General features: G+C 40.7%; 1 protein-coding gene across 2 annotated transcripts in view; it reads left to right on the forward strand.

Moving 5' to 3' along the window:
* Positions 1 to 1,762: 1,762 nt before the first annotated feature.
* The window catches only part of LOC149310583 (TNF receptor-associated factor 5-like), a 59,302-nt gene continuing 33,820 nt past the window's right edge, over positions 1,763 to 27,244 (forward strand). Inside the window, exons 1-2 of one of the 2 annotated variants that reach the window (XM_089529252.1) lie at positions 1,763 to 1,813; positions 1,943 to 2,034. The gene's annotated coding sequence lies outside the window, so the exon portion shown is untranslated. Of the gene's footprint in view, positions 1,814 to 1,841; positions 2,035 to 27,244 lie in introns of those variants that run through there. The other variant, XM_089529251.1, reaches the window with a different exon arrangement.

Here is a 27,244-nt window from a genome sequence, read left to right on the forward strand (position 1 = left end):
TGGGGTTTATTTTACTGTTTTGTCTTTGATTATATATTTTGGTGTTCCACTCTTTGAGAAAAGGGGCATTATGAATAAACATTACTTGGTGACATTGGGCAAGTCATCTGAGGAAGTAGACGGTATTTCATTAGTTTCAAAGGTGCTACAGGATCTCTCTACACTGTTATTACTATTTTCAACTGCATCTGAGGAAGTAGACTGAAGTCTACAAAAGATCATGCTGCCAACATCTTTCTCTCATTTAGTCTCAAAGGGGCTACAAGAGCTCTAGGGCCATTATCATACGTGGGATATGTGCCCACATCCCCAAGGAAATGCCAAGCAGGGCCAATTCAAAAATAAGCCAAATTATGTGATTAATTACCACATGTGAAGAGCGACACTGCGGTTGTTCCAAATGCAAAACGGAGTGACTGCAAAATAAATTATCACAGCACATACCATGCAGATTCTCCAATTCAAATTGGGATCCTTGTGCATGCCCAGTGGGGCTCTGAATGCATTGTGAACTTTAACACTTCCGGGGTGAAGAAGGGAGCCGCTTCCTGTGTCCTGTTTCACATGAATGCAGGCTCAACGTGAAACATTATATATATATATATATATATATATATATAGGCGCAGGCACTTGGTCTACGCACACTATTGGTGCACTTTATACATGTATATCTGCACATATAGATGGATGCACTTGTCTGGTACTTGTGGTACCAGAGCTCACTTACAGAATTACAAATCCTAGATTTCCATTCCAGTGAGCCATGACAGTCCATCTATATGCACACACACACACATATATATATATATATATATATATGTACATCCATATATATGCACAGATCTGCCACCAGGAAAAGTGTCAGCAAGTATGTCATTATATGCTCCAAGCACATCTAGTTGTAAATACAATGTGTGTGCTTAAGCTCCTCAAGGTGCATATATTTATACATACACACACACTCTTATATATATACACACAACCATGTATATATGTACACACTTATATACACATACACACACACACACATATATATACACACATTACTTGCCCCATGGGTGTGCATATGTATATATATGTGTACATATATATGTACATATATATACATATTTATATCTGTATGTATATACATGTATATGTACGAGTATGTATATAAGACACCTCATCACATTGGCTGAGCAACGCACCCAGGAAGATCAGAATATGACTACCCAAAGGAAACCCCCATTTGCAGATCTTTGGGGGGAGGCACTAAAATGGTGAAGGGTCTGGAAACCAGGAATCCCTATGAAGAATGACTTAGGGATCTGGGGATGTTTAGCCTGGAGAAGAGAAGGTTAAGAGGTGATATGATAGCCCTGTTTAAATACTTGAAGGGATGTCATGTTGAGGATGGAGCGAACTTGTTTCCTGCTGCTCCAGAGAAGCAATGGATTCAAGCTGCAGGAGAAGAGATTCCACCTCAACATGAGGAGGGACTCCCTGAGAGAGTGGTGGAAGACATTCCCTCAGAGAGAGCGAGTGGGGGAGTCTGTTTTTAGCCGTCTGTTGTGTGTGTGGGGGGGAGTGCTTTGGTTGTGAGTTCCTGCATGGCAGAATGGGGTTGGGGGTGTCTATTATTAATGTTTGTGAGGAGCTGGGGGCCTTTTCCTGCCATGGCGCCCAGATCAGAGCCGTGTGTCCCTCCCGCCCACCTCTGACTCGGCAGCCATGACAGCAAAAGGCCCCCAGCTCCTCAGCCACCTCCATCTTGCCCCCTTCCTTCCCACAAGACACGATGAGGCTCAGGGGGCCGCGCCTTTCCTGTGGAAGGCAAGCCAGCCATTGGAGGAGGGGGAGGGCTGCTTTTAGTGGGAGGCGTCCTTGTTGCTATTATTATGAGTCTTCTTGTGTGTAGAGTATTGAAACAGAAGGACATAGAGCTGCCCTTTCTCTTTCCAGGTTTGGCTGGTGGAACCAAGAAGAAGAAGGGGCTTAATTCGGTTCGAATCCGGATCAAGGAGGATCTCCCCCCAAAAAAAACACACACACAGGTGAGAGGAGTCCCAGGTGGCCCAGGAATTTGTTTATTTGTTTTTAGGTTTCTTTTAGCATTGCTGACTCTTGTTTAGTTTGGGTCTTGTGTTGTTGTTGTTGTGTGCTTTCAAGGTGTGGTTTATGGCGACTTTTATCTTTGGGTTTTATCCTTGGCCAAGTTTATTCATTGGGGTTTTGCCTTCCATTGCCATCCTCTGAGGCTGAGAGAGTGTGGGTTCAAAACACACTGCAGAAATAATCAGGAGTAAGGAGTAAAGGAGTGTGAGGTTTTTGCAGGAGTAGGACTAGGAATAAGGAGTAACAAATATATTGGTACATTCAAACACCAAAAAAAAAATAATAACCCTAAGGAGTAAGGAATAAAAGAGTTAGAGGTTTTTACAGGCGTACTAATAGGAACAAGGAATAACAAATATATTTGTACATGCAGACCCTAAAAACCAAGGAGTAAGGAGTAAAGGAGTAAGAGGTTTTTACAGGAGTAGGAATAGGAATAAGGAGTAACAAATACATTTTGTTACTTTTTATTCCTGTTCCTACTCCTGTTAAAACCTCTTATTTTACTCCTTACTCCTTGGTTTTTGGTGTTTGCATGTACAATATAATAACAGGAATAAGAAGCAACAAATATATTTTGTTACTCTTTATTCCTATTATTATATTTTACATGCAAACACCAAAAAAAACAATTATATTGCACTGGGGAAGGGACTGGGAGGCAAAGAGAGTCACACACACACACACACACACACACACACCAGTCTTGCAAAGCAACCTGGGCTTTCCCCCAGGGCTGGGGAGTAGGAGTAAAGGAATAAGAGGTTTTTACAGGAGTAGGAGTAGGACAATAATGAAGAAAAAATATCTTACCCAAATGTAGGACAAGGAGTTACCCTAAAATCACCACTACTCCCAAGCCCTGGAAATACAGTAATACCAATGTGTACTAAGCGATGTTTACAAAGTGTAAACTAATCCAGTTTGAGACCACTTTAAATAATCCACTTGAGACTGCTTTTAACTGCCCTGGCACAGTTCTAGGAAATCCTGGGAACTGTAGTTTATTGTGACACCAGACATCTCTCTGACAGAGAAGGCTTAATGTTTCACACAACTACAGTTTCCACAACTACTGATTCCCTAGCATTGAGCCAGGGTAGTTAAAACGGTCTAAAACTGGATTATTTCTGCAGTGTGTTTTGGACCCTGGTCTCCAGAGTTGTAGTCCCAACACTTAAACCGGTACACAATGCTGGCTCTCATTGTTGTGCGCCTAGGGTTTCTGTAAGAAAGAAGTGACTTGAAGGTACACACAACAATCCAGGGGTTACTTGACATCCTCCTTTTACAGGACACATCCTCCATTTCAGCCTTCTGCCCAGGAGGAATTTCAAAAATGTCCTCCATTTTTTAGTAGGACGAAGAAGCATACATTTACATCTGTGTTGGTGTTTTCAGCTTGTATGTGGTCGTGTCCGACATTTTTCCTTGAATGTCCTACATTGTGTACTGCCTTGTCCTCCTTTTGAGGTTGTGACATCTGGTCACTTTGTGACAATCATGTGGAGCCATGTGAGCCCATGTGCAAGAATGAAGTGGTACAACTCATAAGAAAATAGCATGTGTTGTAGGAATCTAGATCTCAGTTTTCCCAACTCCTTTGGACTGGACAGATAAAAATACATTTGTCCCTCCATATCCACAGATTTTTTAAACATAAATTTTATTATATCCACGAATTTTTGACCCACAGATTCGAGCATCCAGGGGTTGCAAATATTCCCAAAACTACGGTACATAAATTCCAAAAAAGCAAACCTTGATTTGGCATTTTATATGGGCACCATTTTACTATGGTAGAATTCAAGATATAGTCATGTTAGTCTGTTGTATCAGTGTGTAGAAAAATCTTGTAGCACTTTTGACACTAACTGAAAGAAAGAAGTTGGCTCATGCTGCCAACCTCTTTCTTTAGTTAGTCTCAAAAATGCTACAAGATCTCTCTACATACCATTTTACTGTGCCACTGTATTTAATGCGACTTGAGCACCCACAGATTTTGGTATCAACGGGGGTCCTGGAACCAAACTCCAGCGGATACCAAGGGCCCACTGTAAGTACTTTTTCACATCACAGATAGTTAAACCATCGAATTCACTGCCACTAGATTTACTCCCGGTAGGCAATTTGGCTTTAAAAGTGTAGATGAATTCACAATGACACCTAGCCACTGATTGCTACAGAATACCTTCTATGCCAGAGGTGGAAGGCTTTTGTATATCTGTTGCTGCTGGGCTGTATAAGCAGGTGGGAACTTTTGCTCACTTGCCCTGTTTATAGCTTTCCCACAGGCATCTGTTCGGCTTCTGTGAGAACAGAGCACTGGACTAGATTAGCCTTTGGTCTGATCCAGCACAGCTCTTCTTTTGTTTTTGTTGTTGTGTGCCTTTAAGTTGCTTCCAATTTATGGTGACTCTGTGCCTCCAAGTCATTTTTGACTTATGGCGATCATAAGGCAAACCTGGCATAGGGTTTTCTTGACAAGTTTCTTCGGGCGGGGGTGGGGGGTATGCCATTGCTATCCTCTGCAGGTGAGAGAGTGTGACATGCCCAAGCTCATTCCGTAGGTTTTTATGCTCGAACAGGGAATTGAACCCTGATCTCCAGAGTAGTAGTCCCACACGCAGGCCACTATACCATGCTGGATGAGCTGATCTTCTGGGTATTTTGGACTTTCATCTCCCAGAAGCTCATGCCACCTTCACCAGTGGTGAAAGATTCTGGGAGCTGAGGTCCAAACCACCTGGAAGACCAGAATTTGGGAATCACTGAGCCAAACCAATAAGGTTGTTTTCTCTCTCTAGTCTATGCCAATGGATCCCAACCTTTTCTATGCCTCGTGCTCCTAGGGAATGTTTGATTAATGTTTGCAGTCCCCTAGAAAAGACAAAGAAGTTTAACTTCTAATTTTCAAACCACAAATTGATCTGCATACAATACTGCGGGTAAACAAACTGGGTGGGAGAAGCTTTTAACTCAGTGCATAGAAAGCCAATCTTAGTTGAACAATTAGATTCTAATTTATTCAGAAAAAAATTGTAAAGAGAAAAATCATCCCAAGAGTGAACATGAAATTCAATGGCTTTGATGAATTTATGAGCAAAACAGCATACAATGATTATGTCAGCTGTAGCATTACAATAATTTTAAAAGCAATATTCTGACAATCAGTTACTTAAATTACTTATCTGTTAATACCATTATTCTCTGTTTTTGATTAAATAAACAATGAGACTACCATCTGCGCAACACAACCACCTCCTACCACTTCTCAAAGCTCTGAAATGGAGCTCCTTCTGGCACCACAGAAAGGGCACCCCAAGTGCCCTCGCGTGGCGCCAGCATGTCACTTCCACGCCGCTCCGTTTGGAGGCGGCGCGGTTGTGACGTGCCAATGGCAGCTCCCATGTGTATAGGGCACCGCCATTTTGTACGTACTAGGTACGTACTAGGGTTAGGACATTTGGAAGGGACGCCCCTTCCTAACCCTAGTACGTACCTAGTACGTACTTTACGCGCGTCTGTAACGCACCTATGTTTATTCAGATATGTCCCATTGAGCTTAATAGGACTTAGTCCAGTCTGTTTAAGATTGCAGATGTAGGCAGAAATAGTTGGATAGGGTGTACATTCTTCAAACAGGCATTGCCCTTCTTTCAATGGAGTCACAGGGAATGTGGTAGAAAAATTACAATTGTTTAAAATGGATGTTTTGAAATGTGCTAAAGGTTCAAAGGAACTGTAATGGTTTAGGACAGGGGTGGGCAACCTTTTTGAGCCGGGGGCCGGGTTCCTGTCCCTCGGACAACTGGGGGGCCGAAGCAAAAAAATAAATAATTTAATAATTTTTTAAAAATTAATTAAATAAATAAATAATAGAAAATAGTGATGGCGAACCTTTTTGAAGCTGAGTGCCCAAACTCAAAGGTGTCTCTTCACTGGGTGGCACTGGGTGCCAGGGGCGGGACTTCCTCCCTCTGGGGGTGGGACCTCCTCCCTCTGGGGGTGGGACCTCCTCCCTCTGGGGGGCGGGACTTCCTCTCTCTGGGGGCAAGGCTTCTGGGGAGGGGCATCTGCCCTCTGGGGAGCAGGACCTCTGCCTTCTGGGGTGGGACTTCCAGGTAAAAACCCAAGGCACACTCTCTCAGCCTCAGACTAGCAATAATAAATCCCCCTGATGAAATTTGCCAGGAAAACCACATAATATTTTCTGCTTAGGGTCACCATAAGTTGGAAGCAACTTGTAGGCACCACACACACAAGTCACACTCTCTCAGCCTTCAGCAATCCCAAACCTCATGTGAAGAAAATCAGGGTTGCCCTAAGTTGGGAAAGATGTGAAAGCACACAAAAATAGAGGCAAGTCACACTCTCTCAGCCTCAGAGGATGCCATAGCAAAAAGGGAAAAAATACTTATAAAGCCTTGTCAAGAAAACCCTTAGGTCCCAGTAAGTCAGAAACAACCACAATCCTGCTCAAAATCGGGCATCTTTTGGACAGCCTCCTGGACAGAAAAGCCACATATAAACCAAATAAAATAAATAAAATACAAATAAATCAATAAATTCCTGTTGGTTATTCCCAACTAAGGAAAAAAAAACACATTCAATCAATTGCTGAATGAATAATGAATGAACAAGTAGGGTTCCATCAGTTCAGTGGCTCTAATGTAGGCTGCAACTAAACTGTAGAAGTAACGTTGTTTGAGACCACCTTAACTGCCATGGCTCCATCCTACAGAATCCTGGGATTAGTAGTTCTATGAGGCACCAGCACTCTTTTGCAGAGAAGACCAAAGTAAAACTACAAATCCCAGGACTCCATAGGATGGAACTACAGCACTTAAAAATTGGTGTCACACTGGATTAGTTCTACAATGTAGAATAGAGGATGATAAAAAGGAACCAACATAGTGGTTTGACCATCGGACAACTTTGTAGACTGGGGTTCTCATCCCAGCTTGGTCATGGAAACCCACTGGCTCACACTCTCTCAGCCTCAAGGGATGGTAAGGGCAAACCTCCTCTAAAGAAAATGGCCAAAAAAACCCCACTATAGGGTTGCCACATAGGTCAGAAAGGACTTGAAGGCACACAACTACATAACAACAACAACCCTACAGCTCCCCCTTGGATGTAGTGGGGCACAGTCTGCCCCAATATATATATATATATATATATATATATATATACATACACACACACACACACACACCCACACAAAAATACATACATACACACACATACACATATGTATACCCAGCCACTATTTACAAACACACATTTATACCCACCCACCCACCCACACTTATACACCCACACATCTCTTTATATATAATAATAATAATAATATGTTTTATTTATAGACCACTATTCCGCGATGATCATAGCGGTGTACAGTAAAATCGTAATACAATACAAAATACAGTTAAAGGAGGGAGAAGTCTCGTCCTTCAGGCAGTCCAAGATGTTGCTGGTCTGCCTGATGGCTCCCTCTGAGGCCGAGATGACAGTTGAGGAGGGAGGGGCCTCTTCCTTCAGGCAGTCCCTGATGTTGCTGGTCTGCCTGATGGCTCCCTCTGAGGCCAAGATGACAGTTGAGGAGGGAGGGGCCTCTTCCTTCAGGCAGTCCCTGATGTTGCTGGTCTGCCTGATGGCTCCCTCTGAGGCCAAGATGACAGTTGAGGAGGGAGGGGCCTCTTCCTTCAGGCAGTCCCTGATGTTGCTGGTCTGCCTGATGGCTCCCTCTGAGGCCAAGATGACAGTTGAGGAGGGAGGGGCCTCTTCCTTCAGGCAGTCCCTGATGTTGCTGGTCTGCCTGATGGCTCCCTATGAGGCCGAGATGACAGTTGAGGAGGGAGGGGCCTCTTCCTTCAGGCAGTCCCTGATGTTGCTGGTCTGCCTGATGGCTCCCTCTGAGGCCGAGATGACAGTTGAGGAGGGAGGGGCCTCTTCCTTCAGGCAGTCCAAGATGTTGCTGGTCTGCCTGATGGCTCCCTCTGAGGCCGAGATGACAGTTGAGGAGGGAGGGGCCTCTTCCTTCAGGCAGTCCCTGATGTTGCTGGTCTGCCTGATGGCTCCCTCTGAGGCCGAGATGACAGTTGAGGAGGGAGAAGTCTCGTCCTTCAGGCAGTCCAAGATGTTGCTGGTCTGCCTGATGGCTCCCTCTGAGGCCGAGATGACAGTTGAGGAGGGAGGGGCCTCTTCCTTCAGGCAGTCCCTGATGTTGCTGGTCTGCCTGATGGCTCCCTATGAGGCCGAGATGACAGTTGAGGAGGGAGGGGCCTCTTCCTTCAGGCAGTCTCTCTGCAAGGAAACTCCATGAAACCCACTGGGAGAACTTGGGAAAATCACACTCTCTCAGCCTCAGAGGGAGACACTGGCAAACCTCCTTTGGACAAACTCACCAAAAAACTTTGTGCCAGGGTTGGAAATAGACTGAAAGTGTACAGCAGCAGCAGCAGCAGCAGCAGCAACAACAACCTCCTCACCACCAACAGAGAGCTGGAGGGGGAGGAGAGTGGAGGCACACAACTACATAACAACAACAACCCTTTACAGCTCCCCCTTAGACTTCGTGTGCAGAGTCTGTCTCATATATACATACATACACACATACACACCTACTCACTCATATATACACTCTCACATTCATGCCCACCCACACATATATACACAGAAAAACACATGCATACATCCACACCCACATTTATGTGTGGGATATGTGTGTGTGTGTATCCCACACATACACATATATACACCAACACATCTATTTATATATAATACACACACTCTCACACACACATGCACACCCACCCACAGATATATACATATAGATATAAACTGGAAACGACTTGCAGGCATACAGCAACAAGCATTTTAAAAGCACAGAAGATACTGAGAGGCAGCATGGTTCAGTGGTTTGAGTTGTGTGCTTGGAGACCAGAGTTTGAAGCCCTGCTCATCCATGGAAACCCACTTGGTGCTCTTGGGCAAGCCACACTCTCTTAGCCTCAGGAGGAATCATGATAAACCTACTCTGAAAAACTTTGCCAAGGAACCTCCATGATAGAGATGCCATTGTCCGAAACGACTTGAAGGCACATGACAACAACAACCCTCTCTGCCCTCGAAAGTTTGAATCTCCACTGGGTTACCTCTTGGGAAAATCACACTCTCTCGGCCTCAGGAGAAGACAATGGCAAAGGGAAAAAAAAATCCCCTCAGAGGCCCAAAACATAAAGCAGAAATAATCCAGTTTGAGCCTGCTTTAACTGCCCTGGATCAATGCTAGGGAATTCTGGGAACTGTAGTTTCATGAGACATTTAGCCTCTGGCAGAGAGCTCTGGTGCCACAATAAACTACAATTTCCAGGATTTCTTAGCACTGAGCTAAGGCAGTTAAAGCGGCCTCAAAGTGGGTTATTTCTGCAAAGTGTGTTTTGGACCTAAAAGCCCCATGATAGTTTGGCCTCAAGGTCTCCGTAAGTTGCAAATGGAGGCACACATCAACAACAACAACCACGTGGCTGCCTTCTCTCTCCTACTCTTACTCAAAGGAGGGGAAGCAGGGAGGGGAAGAAAAGTGGGGCCAGAGATTTTGTGTGCGTGAGACAGAGAGAGAGAAGGAGAGAGTTGGAAGCAAACTCTCAGGAGAGAAGGGTAAAGGAGGCTGGAGGAAGAGGAAAGCAGAAAAAAACAGAGGAGAAAGAGAACAAGGAAGGGAGGGAAAGGCAGGGGTTTCCCTTCCTTCTTTCCCCTCTGTTTTTTCTCTGCCTTCCTCCTCTTCCTCCCGCCCCCGCGGGAACTTCTGAGAGGGAAAAAAGGCGCCAGCAGCAGCAGCAGCCGCAAAAAAGAAGAAGCGTGCCTTTTGCACCCAAGTCCCTGAGGAGGGTGATTTCCCACCTTGCTTTGCCTCTTGCTTTGGGGAAAAGGATGAGGGGGACCCCTGCCTCCTTCTCCTCAGGCCCGCGGATGTGGAGCAACTGCGGGCTTGGGGAAAAGAACGAGGGGGATCCCCGCCTCCCTCTCGCCAGGCCCTACAGCCTCTCCCCGCCCCCTGGGAAGGCCGAAGCCTTCTCACAGGGCGGAGGGAAGGAGGGCGCCGGCGGCAAACGCCGCTGATTGGTGGGTTTGCCGGCGACCCCAGAGGTTCCCCCGCCCCCTGGGAAGGCCGAAGGAGGGCGCCCGTGGCGGCAATCGGCGGCAGGGCTGGCCTGGGGCCGCTCTGACGGTCTCCGCGGGCCGGATCCGGCCCGCGGGCCATAGGTTGCCGATGGCTGGTTTAGGAGGTCTCTTTCTTCACAAAGGAGCTAAATACATAATTTAAACTGCTGTATCAGTGAGAAAGTAGAAAATGTACAGTATAATCCTTTCTAAAGTAGTTGTGTTAGTCTGTTGTAGCAAAAACTTAGTGTCTTGTCTAAATCTGAACATGCTTTGTTACAGCATGAGCTTCCACAAGCTGTAGCTAACTTAACTGGAAGTGAATCTGCAGAGTTCAGTAGGACTTACTTCTAGGAAGCTGAGTATAGGTTGTTAGCTTGTAATCATCATGTACAATCATTTTATGTACAATGAGATTTGTTCCATAGAAAAATTGTGAATGGGAATGGGAATCTAGTCCACACAAGTTTCTGGCACAATAGATTTGTTAGCCTTTAAAATACAAATACCCTTTTCTTGGTTTAGAAGTGTTATTTCAAAAAGACCTATGCACTGAGAGGGTGCAAGTATTTCCTCTTTCAAGCACAGCAAAAGTTACCGGTAATGTAGATTATTAATATAATAATTGTGTACGCATTTTCAGCTGTTCTGGGGAGCCATAACTAAGTAATTGTCTCCTTTGTAGTTATTTAAAACTTGTATGGGATTAATATTATTAGAATTGTTTCCCCAGAAAATGCAGCTGTTGTACTTCTCTTTATGGGAGGAATTGTTCCTTTGAAGGGAAAAAGCTCCTATGTAAGGAGCTGTGAACAGTCTTATAAATATTTGCATGTCAGAATTATTTCACATGGTGGTCATGCAGGAAATTTTGTGACGATGTATCAATAAAAAAGAGAACTTGAACATTTTGGTGTGGTGACAGACTTTTGTGGGCTCCTTTCTCAGCTTGCTGGTGTGTGAATATGAGGGTAATATGGCTTACTACTTAACATGTTGTTAGGTGCTGTATTGATGTTGATTCTATGGAATGTGTTCCTTCATATTAGTGTAAAAATTACAGCAATGTTACATTAAAATATTTATTGTAAAGCACACTGTTCATTAGATGCAAAGCTGAGCATCCAGACTACATGCAGTCTTATAGCTCACACTACATTTTCAAATCAATGTTTTGGGACCTTCGTGTGAATTTTTTTTTTTTTTCATCATTCAGGTTAAAAATTTGATTGCACTGATATTTGCTACATGTTGTGATATTTTGATATACTGGTGTTCCTTTCATATTTGGGAAGGGGGAAATAGCTGGGGAACAGCTTTTGTGCTTTGTTTGTTTGTTGTTGTTGTTCTGTGCTTCCAAGTCATTTTTGACTTATAGCAACCCTAAAATCCTTTACATCCTCTGGCTGTCAGTAGATGCAACACTTATACAGTATTATTGTACAGCCAAATTGTAGTTATTAGCCTTGTGCACATCTTGCAATCTACATTAACTGCAGGCTGCAACTTCATGTATTGCTTACTATATGCCTATCACTGTATTATAAATCTTCCCTTTGAACTATATGTCTGTTTCTATTCCAGTTATTTTAACCTGTCATGTACATAATGTGTGCTTATAATAAAGATCATTAGGTCCCTCTAAATACAATAAAAGGTTTTCAAGAAGAGTCTTTTTTTAAAAAAATCCTGAACTATAACATTAATTTTTCTATGAAATGGTTAATATAAAATATAGATTTTTAGGCAACAAGATCTAAAGTCTATTTGTTGTTGTGTGCCTTCTGGTCATTTCCAATTTACAGTGACCCTAAGGCAAACCTATCACAGGGCTTTCTTTGCAAGATTTGTTCAGAGTGGGTTTGTCTTTAGGCTGAAAGAGTGTGACTTGACCAAAGTCACCCAGTGGGTTTTGCATGGCCAAGCAAGGATTTGAACCCTTGTTTCCAGAACAATACTATAATGATCAAACCATTACACCATCCTGGCTTTCCTAGGTAAAGAAAAAAGTAAGTCAAACAGTCTGGGAAACATTTTGTGCTCCTTGCATTCTGTCTTATTAAAATTCAAGCAGTATGTGAATGTTTACTTACATCTGCTAGTACTGACCACAGATGAACTACATAAATTCAGCCTAGACAATGAGGAAATTGAAATACTTAAAGACTTCCTGTACCTTGGATCAAACATTGATCAGAATGGAAATAGCAGTTAGGAAATCAGAAGAAGACTGGGAATGGGAAGGGCAGCTATGAAGGAAGTAGACAAGGTCATAAAGAGTAAAAATATAACTGAACACTAACGTTAGAATCATCCAAGCCATTGTATTACCCCATCACCATGTATGGATGTGAGAGAGCTGGAGAGTGAAGAAAGCAGATATGAGGAAAATCAACTCATAGTTTTTTGTGGGTTTTTCGGGCTATGTGGCCATGTTCTAGAAAAGTTTTCTGGGACATGGCCACATATCCCGAAAAACCCACAAAAAACTATAGATGCCGGCCATGAAAGCCTTCAACTTTAAAATCAACTCAGTTGAGATGTGGTGCTGGAGAAGAATGCTGAGGATGCCATGGACAGCAAAAAGACAAACAAGTGGGTCCTTGAGCAGATACAGCCAGAAATCTCCCTGGAAGCCAAGATGATCAAACTGAGGCTGTAGTACTTTGGCCACATCAAGAGATGGCATGAGTCATTACAAAAGACAATAGAGTGGGCCCTCTGTATCCATGGATTCATTCTCCATGGATTCGAGCATCCATGGCTTGAAAGAGGAAGACAGCACACAAGATGACTAGACTCAGTTAGGGAGATCATGGGCATGAGTCTGTGGGCGCATTCACACTACAAAATAACCCGACGTGGAAACCAGGTTATTTCCATGGTGTTCATATTTGCACTGAGTGCACTCGGTGCAGTTTGGGGGGGCGGCTGAAAAGCCACTTAACCCGGTATATTTGATATCAGAGTTTTTTCCATGTCCTTAGAAAAGATGTGGATCGCTGTAAATGAGAACACGCTGTTGATTTGAACCGATTCACCCAAAACAGAAAGGGAGGGGTTATGTGGAGAGGGGCAGAACATACACATTCCACCTGGGCTTGTCCTCCCCCCCCCCCCCCCGATTGCAGTGGTGAAGACACCAGCTCCATAAATCTGGTCAGTATTTCCACTACTGCTTCTGTTTCCCTCAGCTTAGCATCGGAAGGCTTATTTATAAATGTATACACTTTTTGTGTTCAGATTCAAACCACCCTGGTGGTACAGTGATTAAATGCCTGTACTGCAGCCACTCACTCACAAACCACAAGGTTGTGAGTTCAGTGCCAGTCAGGGGCTCAGGTTCGACTCACCCTGGCATCCTTCTGACGTCACTAAAATGAGTACCCAGCTTGTTGGGGGAAATTGGCTTACATATTTTAAACCGCTTTGGACTGATAAGAGGCATAGAAATATACTTGCTGTTGCAACCCATGACAAAGGAAGTAGAATCACGTCACCAACAGTGAAAGTGTACATGGAATGACAAAGGTGTGCATCACTTGATTGACATTTTTAAAAAACTGAGAATGATCAAATGCATTCGAAATAGAGGCTCCATTTTAAATCAATACGACAGCAGGGTGAACAGCAGTGGAGTTAAAATGCCACATTCATTCGTGGTAAACATTGTGGGGACTTTGATTCAGTATCGCATTGCCACAGAGTTCTGGATCCCATTGGTACAAAAACATAAGTGTGAATGAGCCCTACAAGTCTTAAGCAGAATAGCAAAGGACAAGGGCGGCTTGGAGATGTCTCATCCACAGGGTCACCATGAGTTGGGGAAGACTCGTAGGCAGTTAACAACATCTAATATTGTACTGTTGTATTATGGTGTAAATCTGAAGACTGTTTTATTGTAATATAAGGCTGTGGGTATGTAAATTACAGTATGGTGTCTTTTGAACCTAAAGTATTGGAATGCTGTTCTAAGCATTGTTGTTTGAAAGTAACAATTTCATGGTGCAAATGGAGCTTGCTTTCAAAGTATATGAAATTGTAATAATTTCTGAACCAAAGAAAAGAAGCTCTAAAACTCGGTAACTGAAATTAGCAAGTTGCTTCCTCTTTGTGATAGAAACACAGAATTCTAAGCACAAGATCTGTAAGTGAGAGACTGGAATGTGTGTTTATAGGAGAAGCTGTTATCTTCAAGTAAAAAATGTAAAATATGCATATATAAACTTAAGGTATGCATATATCTAACTTAATGGGTTATCAGTTTTTCTTGATGAGCTGTTGAGGGATTAAAAATTAAGCTAATGAGTTTACCATATCTGTCTCTAATGCTCCCCCCCCCCCAATTTAAAAGCCAAAAATAGCAGTACTTACAAACAGTGCCAATAGAGGCTGAATCTCACTGTTCCCTCTTACCTTTATGTGCTTCTGAACAAAAGTTTGTGCTGGAACAGTAATAACGGGATTGTATTCAACCCAGATATATTAAATAGGAACTGTTCCATTGTTCCACCTTGTTCATTACAAGGTGGGTGTCTTTCAGAATTTTCTTAAGAGCTAAAGATTTAAAAACAAGGCCCATAATTATGATACTGTGGCTGAATCCATTATGTGAAATAGAGTAATCTTGAGAATAAAGGACAGAAATCTTGAGAATAAAGAACAATCAGGTAGGTCTTTTCGAAGAAACATTTTTCGCTGTAGGCCCACTGTGAGAACTCAAAATCCTGAAGTGAATAACCAAAGATTTCTTGTTCCTGTACAATGAGAGAAAGAAAAGTCAGTTTTCACTTTTGAATATGGTAGAACATTTTGACTCATGTTTGACAAACTTACACTTTTTTTTCCAGATTCTTACCTATTCTTAATTTGAAATTTATGGAATGGTATAGTCTATGAATGCACATTTTAATATTTTGTAATCATATATGTTGATGTCTCAGTCATTTACAGTTTACATTGGAAAAATTAATTGGTGCTGGAAATAATGTTTTGCCATTATTTGATTTTTCACTCATATAATAGGACCTATGGAGGATTTTTCATTACCTTTCTTTTCTTACAATACATGTGTGCATGGTCCACTCACAATTCATCACATTTTAAAATTACACTGAAATAGATAGATATTTTATCTTACTTAACATTGGCTTGATGAATTTATATTCATTTTACTATCTGTTCATTTTAGTGACTTCATGGTGACATATTGCTTTGATGTTTCCTGAAATCAAAATGTCTAACATGATAATGCAAAAAGCTCTGGTCTTGATTATATACAAATCTGATAGTGGCTAAACTTAATCAATCTGAATCAACCTCATGACAGCCTTCAGCTGTCTCTAAGAAGCTTTGGGCTTGGGGGCGGGGGTTAGTCTCCAGTCTGATAGACTATATGAATCAGTGAGCAGAGTTGGTGTGCTTCCAGACAGGGACGTAGCCAAGGGGGGGGGGTTCTTGGGGTCTGGACCCCCCCTTCCATTAGAAAAATGAATGGTGTGTGCTGCTGCGCCGCCGCACCCAAGCCCCATTATAATGGTGGCACTTAGTCTGGACCCCCCCCCCTTCCTAAAATCCTAGCTACGTCCCTGTTCCAGAGCTATGAAAGTAGGTGCCGGCTAGTGCTGACTACTGCTGCATCACAAAACTACAATTCCCAGAATTCCATAGCATTGAGACATGGCAAAGTGGTGTCAAACTGGATTATTTCTTCAGTATGAATGCAGCCTAGGAGGAGGAGGAGGAGGTTGATGAGCACATCTCATATCACAGTAGTGTTTTGACTATTAAATACCATTGTTGACAATAGTACCACATTTTTCCAATGAATCTGTGCATCATAAATTCATAGTCATAGATTATGGAGACCAATATTAGCATTTTACTTTTTAAATTGGAATAATATGATGAGTAATCTAAAGCAGAAAGATAATGAAAAATCATAGGGTTGGAAGAGATCACAAGCCATGGAGGAATACACAACTAAAGTAATCCTGAGAGATGGCTAGCCAACTATTGTTTAAAGACTTCCAATCACAGAAGTGTACTGCCTTCCAAGGCAGTCCATTCCACTGTTGAACAATTTACCACCTGGAAGTTCTTCCTAATATTTTTATGGAATTATGGAACCTCTTTACTTTCAGTTTGAATCCACTGATTCATGTTTCAGTCTCTGGAACAGCTGAAAATAAGCTCACTCTTTTACACAACTCATGTTTGGATATTTAAAGGTGGCTGTCATATCATCAGAGTTCTCTTCTCCAAGATAAACATGCCCAGTTCCCGAAGTCATTCCTCATAGGACTGGTTTTCAGACTTTTGATCATCTTCACTGCCCTGTGCAAACATTCCCAACTTGTCAGTATCCTTCTTGAACAGTGGTGCCCAGAGCTGCACAGAGTATTCCAGGTGAGATCTTACCAAAGTTGAATAAAGGGGTACTACTACATTCCTTGATTTGGACAGTATAGCCCTGTTAATGCAGCCTAGAATTGCATTTGCATTTTAGGCCACTGCATCACACTGTTTAGCTTGTGATCTACTACTACTACTACTACTACTTTCAAGTGATGTGTCATCCATCCTATTTTTGTGCATTTCAATTTTCCTGCCTCTGAAATTCCATTTTTTTTTTAGTTTTGGTCCATCTCCAATCTGTTGATTCTGATCTCGTTCTCTTATCCTAATTTTCTTTTCTTTTTCTTTTTTTTTGGGGGGGGCATTTTATAGGTTTACCATTTTACAACCTGTTAAAAGGTTTGTATATCAAAATTCAAAATTCAACCTAGATTATCAGGAAATCGAAATAAAGATTCCCTGTACCTTGGATCAAACATTGATCAAAATGGAGACTGCAGTCAAGAAATAGGAAGGGGGCTGTGCAGATGGGTGGTTAAATGCTGCCTGTTTTTGCCCCAGAAGGAGGCCGTGGCAACCACACACCGCAGCCGCCGGAGAGACGAAAAAGAACCCACATCTGGGCAGGGTTTTTTTGTGTGTGTGTCCTGGAAAGGGTGCCATAGGCACACTCGTGTGTCATGATGATGCCCATTCTATGCAGGCTCAGTTGGGCGCTGCACACAACAAGTGTCATCATGACGCATGCCAAGATGGCGCCCAAGTGGTGTGGTGAGGGCTCAGAGCATCCAGATGCTCAGCCCTCACCATATCTACAAGCTGGGACAAAGTGCCGGTCTGTAGGGCCCCTAGGAATGGGAAGGGCAGTCATGAAAGAACTAGATATGATCTTAAAGTGTAAAGATATACAACTATATATACAGCAAAGCACTAGGTTGGGGTAAAATTTAAGGGGGGAGAAGCAACAATGATATCATTGTGGGGATTAACTATAGACCCCTAAGCCAAACTGAGGACTTGGATGATGCTCTCTTGGAACAGATGACCATACATTCAGAAAAGAGATTTGTAGGAGTAAAGGGAGATTTCAACTACCCTGATATTTGTTGGAAGTCAAACTCTGCAAAAAATATAAGATCCAACAAATTCCTCACTTGCCTTGCAGACAGTTTCATTGTACAGAAGGTGGAAGAGGCAACAAGAAGATCAGCTATTTTAGATATAATCCTAACCAATAGTGATGACTTGGTGAATGGGATGATTGCCTAGAGACTCTTCCTTTCTTGAACCTGGCTTAGACATCTTTCATTTCTTGCTCCATATATGATAAAAGTCTTTGTTGTCGAATTTTGAACCAACACTTTGCTTGCATTGGAATATAGTGATCATTGCTAAAACTGAATTTGTCTCCCATCCAGGTACTAACCAGGCCCGACCCTGCTTAGCTTCCGAGATCAGATGAGATCGGGTGGTATGGCCGTAAAGAGGCAAAAAAATATTGGCAACAAATACATCAAACTATGATAGATATATTCCAGATAGTGATACCATGGGATCCATTGCTTTTCTTACTAAACATGACTGAAGTTTTGAAGGGAAAACTAAATCATGGGAAAAAACGTATAATGTTATATATGCTAACAAGTGCAAGGATCACATTCGCAAAACACTGGAAGAGCCCGTCAATCCCAAGACTGGATGAATGGTTAAACAAACTTTATGAGTCCATAGAAATGGATATGCTGACAAATAGAATGAAAGATAAGTTGGGGAAGAGCAGTACAGGCAGAAGTGATGAAAAGGACTGGTGGGATGTTAAAAAATATATAAAGAAGAAACTGTCAAAGTAAGACTTAAAATTAAAATAGGGGAGGGGGATAAGGAGAAACATTGCTTAAATATAAGTAGTCAGCACAGGATATAGATAAGATTTGGAAGAAATTTTGGATGAGATGACAAGGGGGTTATAATTTTTGAAGGAATACATATTTGATATACTAACCCACTATTGTATGGTAGGAAAGGAAATACAAATTTAAATAGACTTACAGTTAAGTGACGTGTTGCGTGGATGGAAAATGAAATATTGTGAATAGATTATGGTTAAAGCAAGACAACAGAGAAGAAACAAACGGGATATGATACATAAGAAGGGTTAAGTTGCCTTCCAGGAAGGAATTAAAGCAAGAAGATATAAGACGTCAGATAATGTAAAGTTTTATATAATTCTGACTTGGTGATGTTTATGTTGTGTCATTATTTATGTCATTTGTATGTATGTATGTTGTTATTTTTTGCCTAATAAAAAATTAAAAAAATAAAATAAAACTGAATTTGTCATCTCATCACTGCACCTATAGGTTTTGCACACATACAATGTGCTCATTCTTAGTTATAAAGGTCTGTTCCGATTTAATTTTTCCCTTTTATTTTCCATTAATATTTTATAAATTTTACTAGTTATACCTTTCATATTTTCATTTTCCTCCATGTCTTTTCCTTTCTGAACTATTTTAAAAGAAATATGGGAAGATGAATTAGGATGTAAAATTTGTGACAATGAATGGAATAAGATTTGGGAACAAAGACATTTGAAAAATTTATCGGTGCGAATTAAGGAAAATTATTATAAATTGATTTGGAAATGGTATTTGACACCAGTGAGACTACATAATATAAACAAAGAGAATTCAAAATATTGTTGGAGAGGTTGTCAGGAAGTAGAATCATATCTACATATGTGGGAAATAGTAATATTAGAGATAGAAAACGTTATGAATATAAAGATAGATAGAAAACCAAATATAGTATTGTTATCAATATACAATGAAGTAGAATGGAAAGAAGAAAAAACCTTGTAACAAATTTGTTTACTGCTGCGTGATTAATTATAGCAAGAAATTGAAAAACAAAAATAAATGTGAAATTGGAGGATTGGTATAAAGAAGTTTGGAAGTTAGCAATTAATGACAAATTAACATGTAAATTGAAAGTAAAAAAAGGATTATGGAAAAGAAATGATTTTGATGAAACATGGGCGGGATACATACCGCCATTTAGTACGTCTTCTATACGTACTAGGGTTAGGAAGGGGCGGTGCTTCCGCACCCCCCTAACCCTAGTACGTATAGAATACGTACAAGATGGCGGCGCCCCTTCCACATGGGCGCCGCCATCTTTACGTACTGGACGCACAGCGTCCAGACGTGTCGCGCCGCTTGTGACGTAGCGAGCACGCCCCTGGCGCCTCGCTACGTCGCAAACGCGACGAAAAAAGAAGCTCCATTTTGGAGCTTCTTTTTCGGTCCGCGCGGGAGTCGGGCCGTGTGAAGGCTCCGGCTCCCCCGCGGACCTACTGGCGGCGGCGGCAGAGCGGCGCAAAGTGGCGGTATGTACCCCGCCATGGAAAAAATTTATTGAAAATGTACTAAGAAAAGATGGGAAATTACCTCCACAGGAAGAGTTAAAATTTTGGATGGAGTATAAAGACGGGAATGGCTCCGGGGGTGGGGTGCACTGAGGGGATATTTAGGGGGTTTTGTAAAAAAAAACCGACTAAGATATAAAAGTATGTATATGTATGGAAAGTAGATAAATCTGTTTTGTTTTTGTAAAATCTCAAAAATACTAAATAATAATAATAATAATAAAGGTCTGTTCCTAGACACTTAATGCCATGTGTGTGATGAAGTAGTTTAGGAAACCTTATTCTACCAACTTCTTTCTCTCAGTTAGTTTCATAGGTGCTACAAGATCTCTTTGCATAGCTATCATAGTATATGTTTTACAATAAATAAGAAACAATATTACTCAAAAACCCTTCTTGCTTTCATCTTGTTTTTCTTCTAGAAGTCTTAAAAGTAATAAATGTAGAGAATACCATAATCTTGATTTCTGTATTTATTTTACTACTCTTAAACTTAAATACCATCCTTGCTATACCCTGATCTTCAGGTCCCAATTTGCTGTTTACTCCCATTGTCCTGTTGATTGCTTAAACATGTGATATCAAATAATATTTTAACGTACAACATTAACATAAATAAAGTTGTGTGCATTTTTGGTTTCACATTTATGCCAGTAATTATTTCCATGCCCCTCACTGTTGATAGAACAGATACTCTCTCACAAACCAGACCTTTTCAGTGTCCTTCCTCCTTTCTTTGATAAAATGTGCAGGACACTGGTAGCAGCAGGACAAAATGAGAGAGATGCAACTCCAACTAATACTAACTCCTTCATATCATTTGTCCTGGTTAATTGAATCAGGTTCATTTTAATCTCTGGGGTTTTCATGGAATTTTCTCAGAACAAGAGACATTTTCTGACACTATGCAAAGGTATGAACATGCATTTTATGTAATGGGCTCCTTGTGGGTGAAATTGACTAGGATAAATTCTTTCTAAATGTGCCAAGAGTCTGGTATAGTATGTGTTGTTCTGCCTCCCACAATCATCAGGCAAAAAGCTCTGGAGTTCAGATGGCTTGAGAAGAGACTCTCCTTACTCATGAAATGTGGGCAAATGACTTAAATAACCTTTTGAGCAAGAGCTTTTTCTCTTCTCTTATTGAGCAATAGGGGATTAGGGACTTCTCTTGTTAAGTTCTGTGTTACCATAGTTGAAATGTGGGGGGCTGTATTCCTGAAATGGCCATGGACTGCAGTACCAATGTGACTTGTCTTTTGTTCAATACAGGAGGACAGCAAAAACATTTATGTTCAGTCATTCTCCTTTCCTGGCATATGCAAGGTTCTGTGTATTAGCTCTATAGTTGGGGGATGGAGCAGGAAAGAGTAAATAAGATCAGTAACCCATAGTAGGTCTGATGAGAGGCAGGGCCTGAGAAGAAGCCAGAGGTCTGGATTGAGAGGGCTGGAAACTGACATTTGTACCACAGGACCAGAGGTTCCTCATCCCTCCTGCCAATGTATAGATCTATCATTGACTGTTGTCCATGTTATTTACTGTTTAAAATATGTATATTTCATTTTTAAATTCAAATCTCTAAGGAGGCATGCAGCCAAGCAACAATGTTAAGATTGAAAATTACATCAAAAATGTGAAATAGCACAGGTGAAATACATGCAAGCAATTAAGGCAGAAAGACAGTCAAGAAAACCAGTAAAACCGTAGAAGCACAATTAGCTAAATGACAGTATTGTCAGCACCTGGTGGATTTATCAGGGAAGTATTGCAAAGATGAACTGCATCACGAAGAGGCCCCTCTCTCAGGTGTGTGTATGTGCTTCATGGTGCCTGTTGACTTATTATGGCAATCCCATTACAGTAATTTCATAGGGTTTACTTTGCCAAAGACATGGTTTTGCCAGTTTCTTCTTCTGAAATGTAGCCCACAGCACATGGTATTCATTGGCAGTTCTTAAGGTAAAGCCAAGAACAAAAAAAATCACACACACACCAATCTGTCTTCTCTTGGTTTCACTGGAGGTTCCTGCCTACTGACCACTTACTATGATGTGCCTTCCTTTGTGGTTCTCATCTCTGCTCCTGCCACTTTCTCCATTGCCTTTTCCTGCTTGTTTGGCAATTCACCCCATAGAAGCATTGTGGTTACAGAGCCCTTTTGCTCAATACATGGGTATCCAGGGAGCTACCAATGGGAGAGGCTTATCGGCATACTCTTACAATTTAATAATAATAAATTTTATTTCTATTTCCCGCCTCTCCCAATGGATCGAAGCGGGATTACAAGCATAGAACCACAATGACAAGCATAAAACCACAATAACATCTAGATTACAATAAAATATCATCACTTAAAAATGCATTTCAGAACAATAAAAACATCATCTAACATGCAGTATTACAGCCAAAAGTAGGGTTTTCTTAGGTTCTTCATAGAAGATCGGGTGGGTAGGCCCGCCGGAAGAGATCCGTCTTCAGTGCCTTCTTAAAAGCATCTAAGGTAATAAGACAGATCTCTTCCAGCAAGTTGTTCCATAATTTAGGGGCTATGGCTGTATACACTCTGTGGGAAGTTGTTAGTCTAATCTTTGGGTGTTCTAATAAATTCTTCCCAGATGTTCTGAGGGTACGGGGCAGATTATGTAGGAAGAGGCGTTCCCTCAAGTAACTCGGGCCCAAGCCATGTAGGGCTTTAAAGGTAATAACCAACGCTTTGTATTGCACCCGGAAGCTAATCGGCAACCAATGAAGGGATTTCAGAACCGATGTTATGTGGTCTGACCTAGATGTTCCAGTGACCAGTCTGGCTGCCGCATTTTGAACTAGCTGAAGCTGCCGAACTTGGTACAAAGGTAGCCCCATGTAGAGCGCATTACAGAAATCAGGACAAGATTACCAGTGCGTGTACCACTGTTTCAAGGTCATTTCGGTCCATGTAGGGACGCAATTGGCGTATCAGCCGGAGCTGGTACCAAGCACTCCTGACGATCGCATCCACTTGAGATGATAACTGTAGGGATGAGTCCAGGAGTACTCCCAAATTTAGCTCTATATAGACTGAGAAAATGGTGCTACTTGGTGTGATTGGCAAGAACAGTTTTTCTTTTGGCCTTGCATAGATTCAGTCAAAAACAAAAGCAAATCTGTCTGCAGAACCTCCCTAAAACAAAAACAAAAAATATTTTGCATGCATATTTTTTAACTTTCTCTTTCTAACTAGCTTTCTGGTGGCATTTTAAAGGTGTGTTTTTAGTTGTGTATTTTTATCATATATTTAGTGTTTTTGTTTTATCGTACTTTTAATGTTTTGTGTTTATCAGTTTGAGCTTATAAAAAGTGTGTTGCAAACTGTCCCTTAACTATTTTTTTTAATTGACAGTAATACAAGCGTAACAAACACTAGAAGGAGTATCTGGTTTGATTTTATTTTTGTTAAGTCAGTTCTGCACAAAGAAGCATTCATTTATTACTGTGTTGTTATAGCAGCTCAATGATGGACTTCATTGTTCTTCCACTGACCACAGTCCATGAAAAGTTTGTTATAATAAATTTGTAAGTTTTTTTGGTGCCACAGGGTTTGGGGTTTGTTTTGTACCTTTGTTGGCGTTTCCTAAATGGCTTACCCCGTTCTTCAACTTGGAAAGTAACTGTAAATACTAATAAAAGATTTATTTATATTCCGCTTTTTCCTCGTGGAATCAAAGCAGATTACAGAAAAAAGGTATCAAATACAAAATATATAGCCTCCCCACCAATTGTAGCATAACATACATAATAACAATATAATAATTATAGAAAAAGCAGAAATGCATAAAGAAAAACAGCCACAATCCAAAGTACATAACATAGTATAATGCCTAATAAAGATACAAAATCTAAAATACACAATATGGTAATAATTAAGGCATGACATCTAGATGGCAATTCCCAACATTTCCCTGGCAGCAAAATAACAAAGACAATACAATACAATAATGCAATACAGCAATAAAGCAATAACAAGAAGAGAACATGGTCCCTTTACTCCCACAAACATTATATAATAATAGCAAATGCAACTCTAATGGAATGCAATACAATATAATACAACTCTAGTACAATACAACACAATACACATAATTCCCCTCCCCCCTTCCCATATACAACAAAAACTCCAAATATAACAATGACAAAACAAAAAATAAATAATTAAACCCAATTAGTCAAACATTCAAACAATCAGCCTCCAGCTGAGTCCTCCAGTGCCTTTTGAGGCTCTGGGTTGGTGTTGGGTGGGGCAAGGCAATCCAACTTCCATAGGCACACCTCCCCTCAAACAGCTGGGCTGGAGTAATGTTCCTAAAGACAATTCAGAAACAGATGTATTCTAACTAACCATGCTACAGACTGGTTAACATGGTCAGAATTTGCTCTGTACTATAGAAATTTGCATGCATGCTGCAGCTAGATAACAGATGAAGCAGTGATAGGGGAATACAGTACTTCACTTTATCATGTGCTGATCTTTAAGTGCATGACAGAATCCTCATATGTCTTACCACATGGCCAACTGCAATGTGGCAATAGTGGTACAGCAGGTATAATTCTGAGTTGGATGGTGGCAGAGCCATATGAAGATATGCTTTTTTAATTATATAACTATCCTTGTCTTGGAATACGTACCATGGTTTGAAATACAATCCAATAATTGTGGAAGTAAAGTAGTAATAGTTGTTTGATCTTCTGTATTTTTCTCTGTGAATCTAAACCTTTCTTTCCATTAGTAATTCCAGTTTTTTGTTGTTGCTGTTTTTTGCAAGCATAAACATGGTCATAGTTGCCACTGCAAATCTCACCTTCATATGATTATTCTCAGTCTGTATATGTGTAGGAGGGAATTCTGTTACCTTTCTATTTTCCCACTTATTTGGATTGGTTTCATCTACGGTGGCCTCTGTGATGGGACAGGATTTATGTCCCAAGGATGGAATGAAATACACAAAAAAGCTGGTTTTCAGATTCTCAGTAATAAAAATATATTGCACTGAATGGCAACTGTCTATTAATACTCCTAAGAATGACTAAGCCTTGTTAAGGTCAAGCATTACCAATTGGAGTTTTGCACCACTCCACATGTCAAGTATAATTGGATGCAGCAACAACAGCTGCAGTGCACAAGAATTCTAGCTTGTCAAGGGTGAATCACCAATATGGTGCATGCCAGCTAATTATTCCCACTTTTGTGAAAGTGGATAAAGAAGCCACAACCCATGGCTTGTTTTTCACGATATGTGGATTCAGAGAAACTAGCTGTCTCTCCCCCAAGAAGCCAGGGAAATAACCCACAGTTTAGTCTAGATTGGGAATGATGTGGTTCTCCAGATATTGTTGAACGATAACTCATAATGTTCCTTGTTAATGTCTGTGCTGACGAGGGCTGTTGGGATTTGTAGTCCAATCTGTTACTTTAGATTGGGTTATGTTTAACAAAAGGAAACAAATACTCAACAAGGGTGTCAGTACTGGAGAAATTATTACATCATATATAACCACAATACAGTAACTTGAGAATGAAAATGTTTTCCTATGATGTTCCCAAAATAGTGCATATAGTGTTTATACTGTTGTACAAGTATTTTAAAGAGGGCAAAATTTATTAAATGCAAAAATATAACTGTAGTACTAAGTGCTATGGAGCTCTTGATTTCAATGTGAATAAATATGCAAGAGTAAGTAAGGATTCTTTTAGATCTGCTTCTGGGATTTTTAAAATAACATGAATCTTATTTGGTTTTGCAATGCAGAAACGATCACAGACTTTGAGAATCTGAAATACAGTAAAAAGACTAATTAGCATTAATTATATGGAAAGCAATTGAAAATTAATTAGTACTGTATGTTGAGAAACCAATAAAACCAAAGTAGTAATGGCAAAGAGTATACTTTTTTAATGTCTAAAATGTGTATTTTGTATTTAGCTATAATCATGTTAAAAATGCACACGGAACTGTGCATTAAACATTACTAAATATGTAAAGTTGCAATAGCTCTTCTTTTAATTCGTACTGGGAAAACAGAGTTTGTCTCTGAAGCTTTAATGAGAATAGGAACGCTTTCTGAGAGATAATTAGCTGAGTTTTCCTCTAAGATAGTAATAACATTTTAATTTGCCCTAGAAAACTCACTTGTTTGTAATTTTAGTGTTGTGGGTTTTTTGTTGAACTACAGCTCTTTTCATCTACATTTCTAGGCTAATAACACTAGTATGTGTATAGCTTGTTTAAAAAAGTTAATGAATAGCAGTGGAATATAAACTGAATTGGAATCCAAAGTTTTTAGGCTCCAGGATTTATTTTATTGTCCTGAAGCTGTACCAGAAGTTTGGTTACACACTACGCCTGTAGTCATGCATGCTCAGCCAGAAGGTAAATCATTGCATTGTGCATCATTTACACTTAGTTTCTGACCATAATCACACAAACTACCAAGATATTACCAGGCTATTTGAGCTACCATTTCTCAGCTCCTGTTCCCACCCCATTAGGCCTCTGAGGCATAAGAACTAAAAAGGAATGATAATCATTGAGGACAGTTACTTGGAAAATTGCTTGCTAGTTCCTGGAAGTGTACCTCTGGTTTTTATTTGGTCCAGAGTGCCTCATTCCTACCTACCTACATTAGCAGTTAGTGGTGTGGGAGGACTTTTAAACAAAACAGTAATGAAATTTACTGTAAAAAAAAGATACTGCTTTTGTGGGAAAGTAAAATGTCAGAATGGTTATAACTGAGAATTGAGACAGGAAATCTGTAAAGATGTAGAAATAGAGTATTTGCTTCCTGTTTCTTTTATTTGAACTTTGTGTCATACTAATGCAAACAGAAAGAAATGATGCACAGTTTCTAGAACTACGCAGACCTGAATGGTGGCTATAGCAGTTGTCTGCTTATACTGACACTTGGGTGATATTGTGTAAAATGCATACTGGGAAATAAATTAATTTAAGGCAATATTATAGTCCAGCTACACCTTAAGTGGGCCAATAGTCTACCACACCTATGGTCCAGAGGAAAGAGGTGATAACTTTCTAGACCAAAGTTGAATTTGGATGGAATAGTATAAAAACACAGTTTTACAGAGATGGTGTTTGTGGTGCTGTGAAAATTAAAAAAACAACAACCTGCATGTATTGTCTTAGATATGATGGCATGATTGCA

Source organism: Sceloporus occidentalis, unplaced genomic scaffold (genome assembly GCF_023333645.1).
Source record: "Sceloporus occidentalis isolate IW3139 unplaced genomic scaffold, rSceOcc1.0.p SCAF_6, whole genome shotgun sequence".
Taxonomy (NCBI): domain Eukaryota; kingdom Metazoa; phylum Chordata; class Lepidosauria; order Squamata; family Phrynosomatidae; genus Sceloporus; species Sceloporus occidentalis.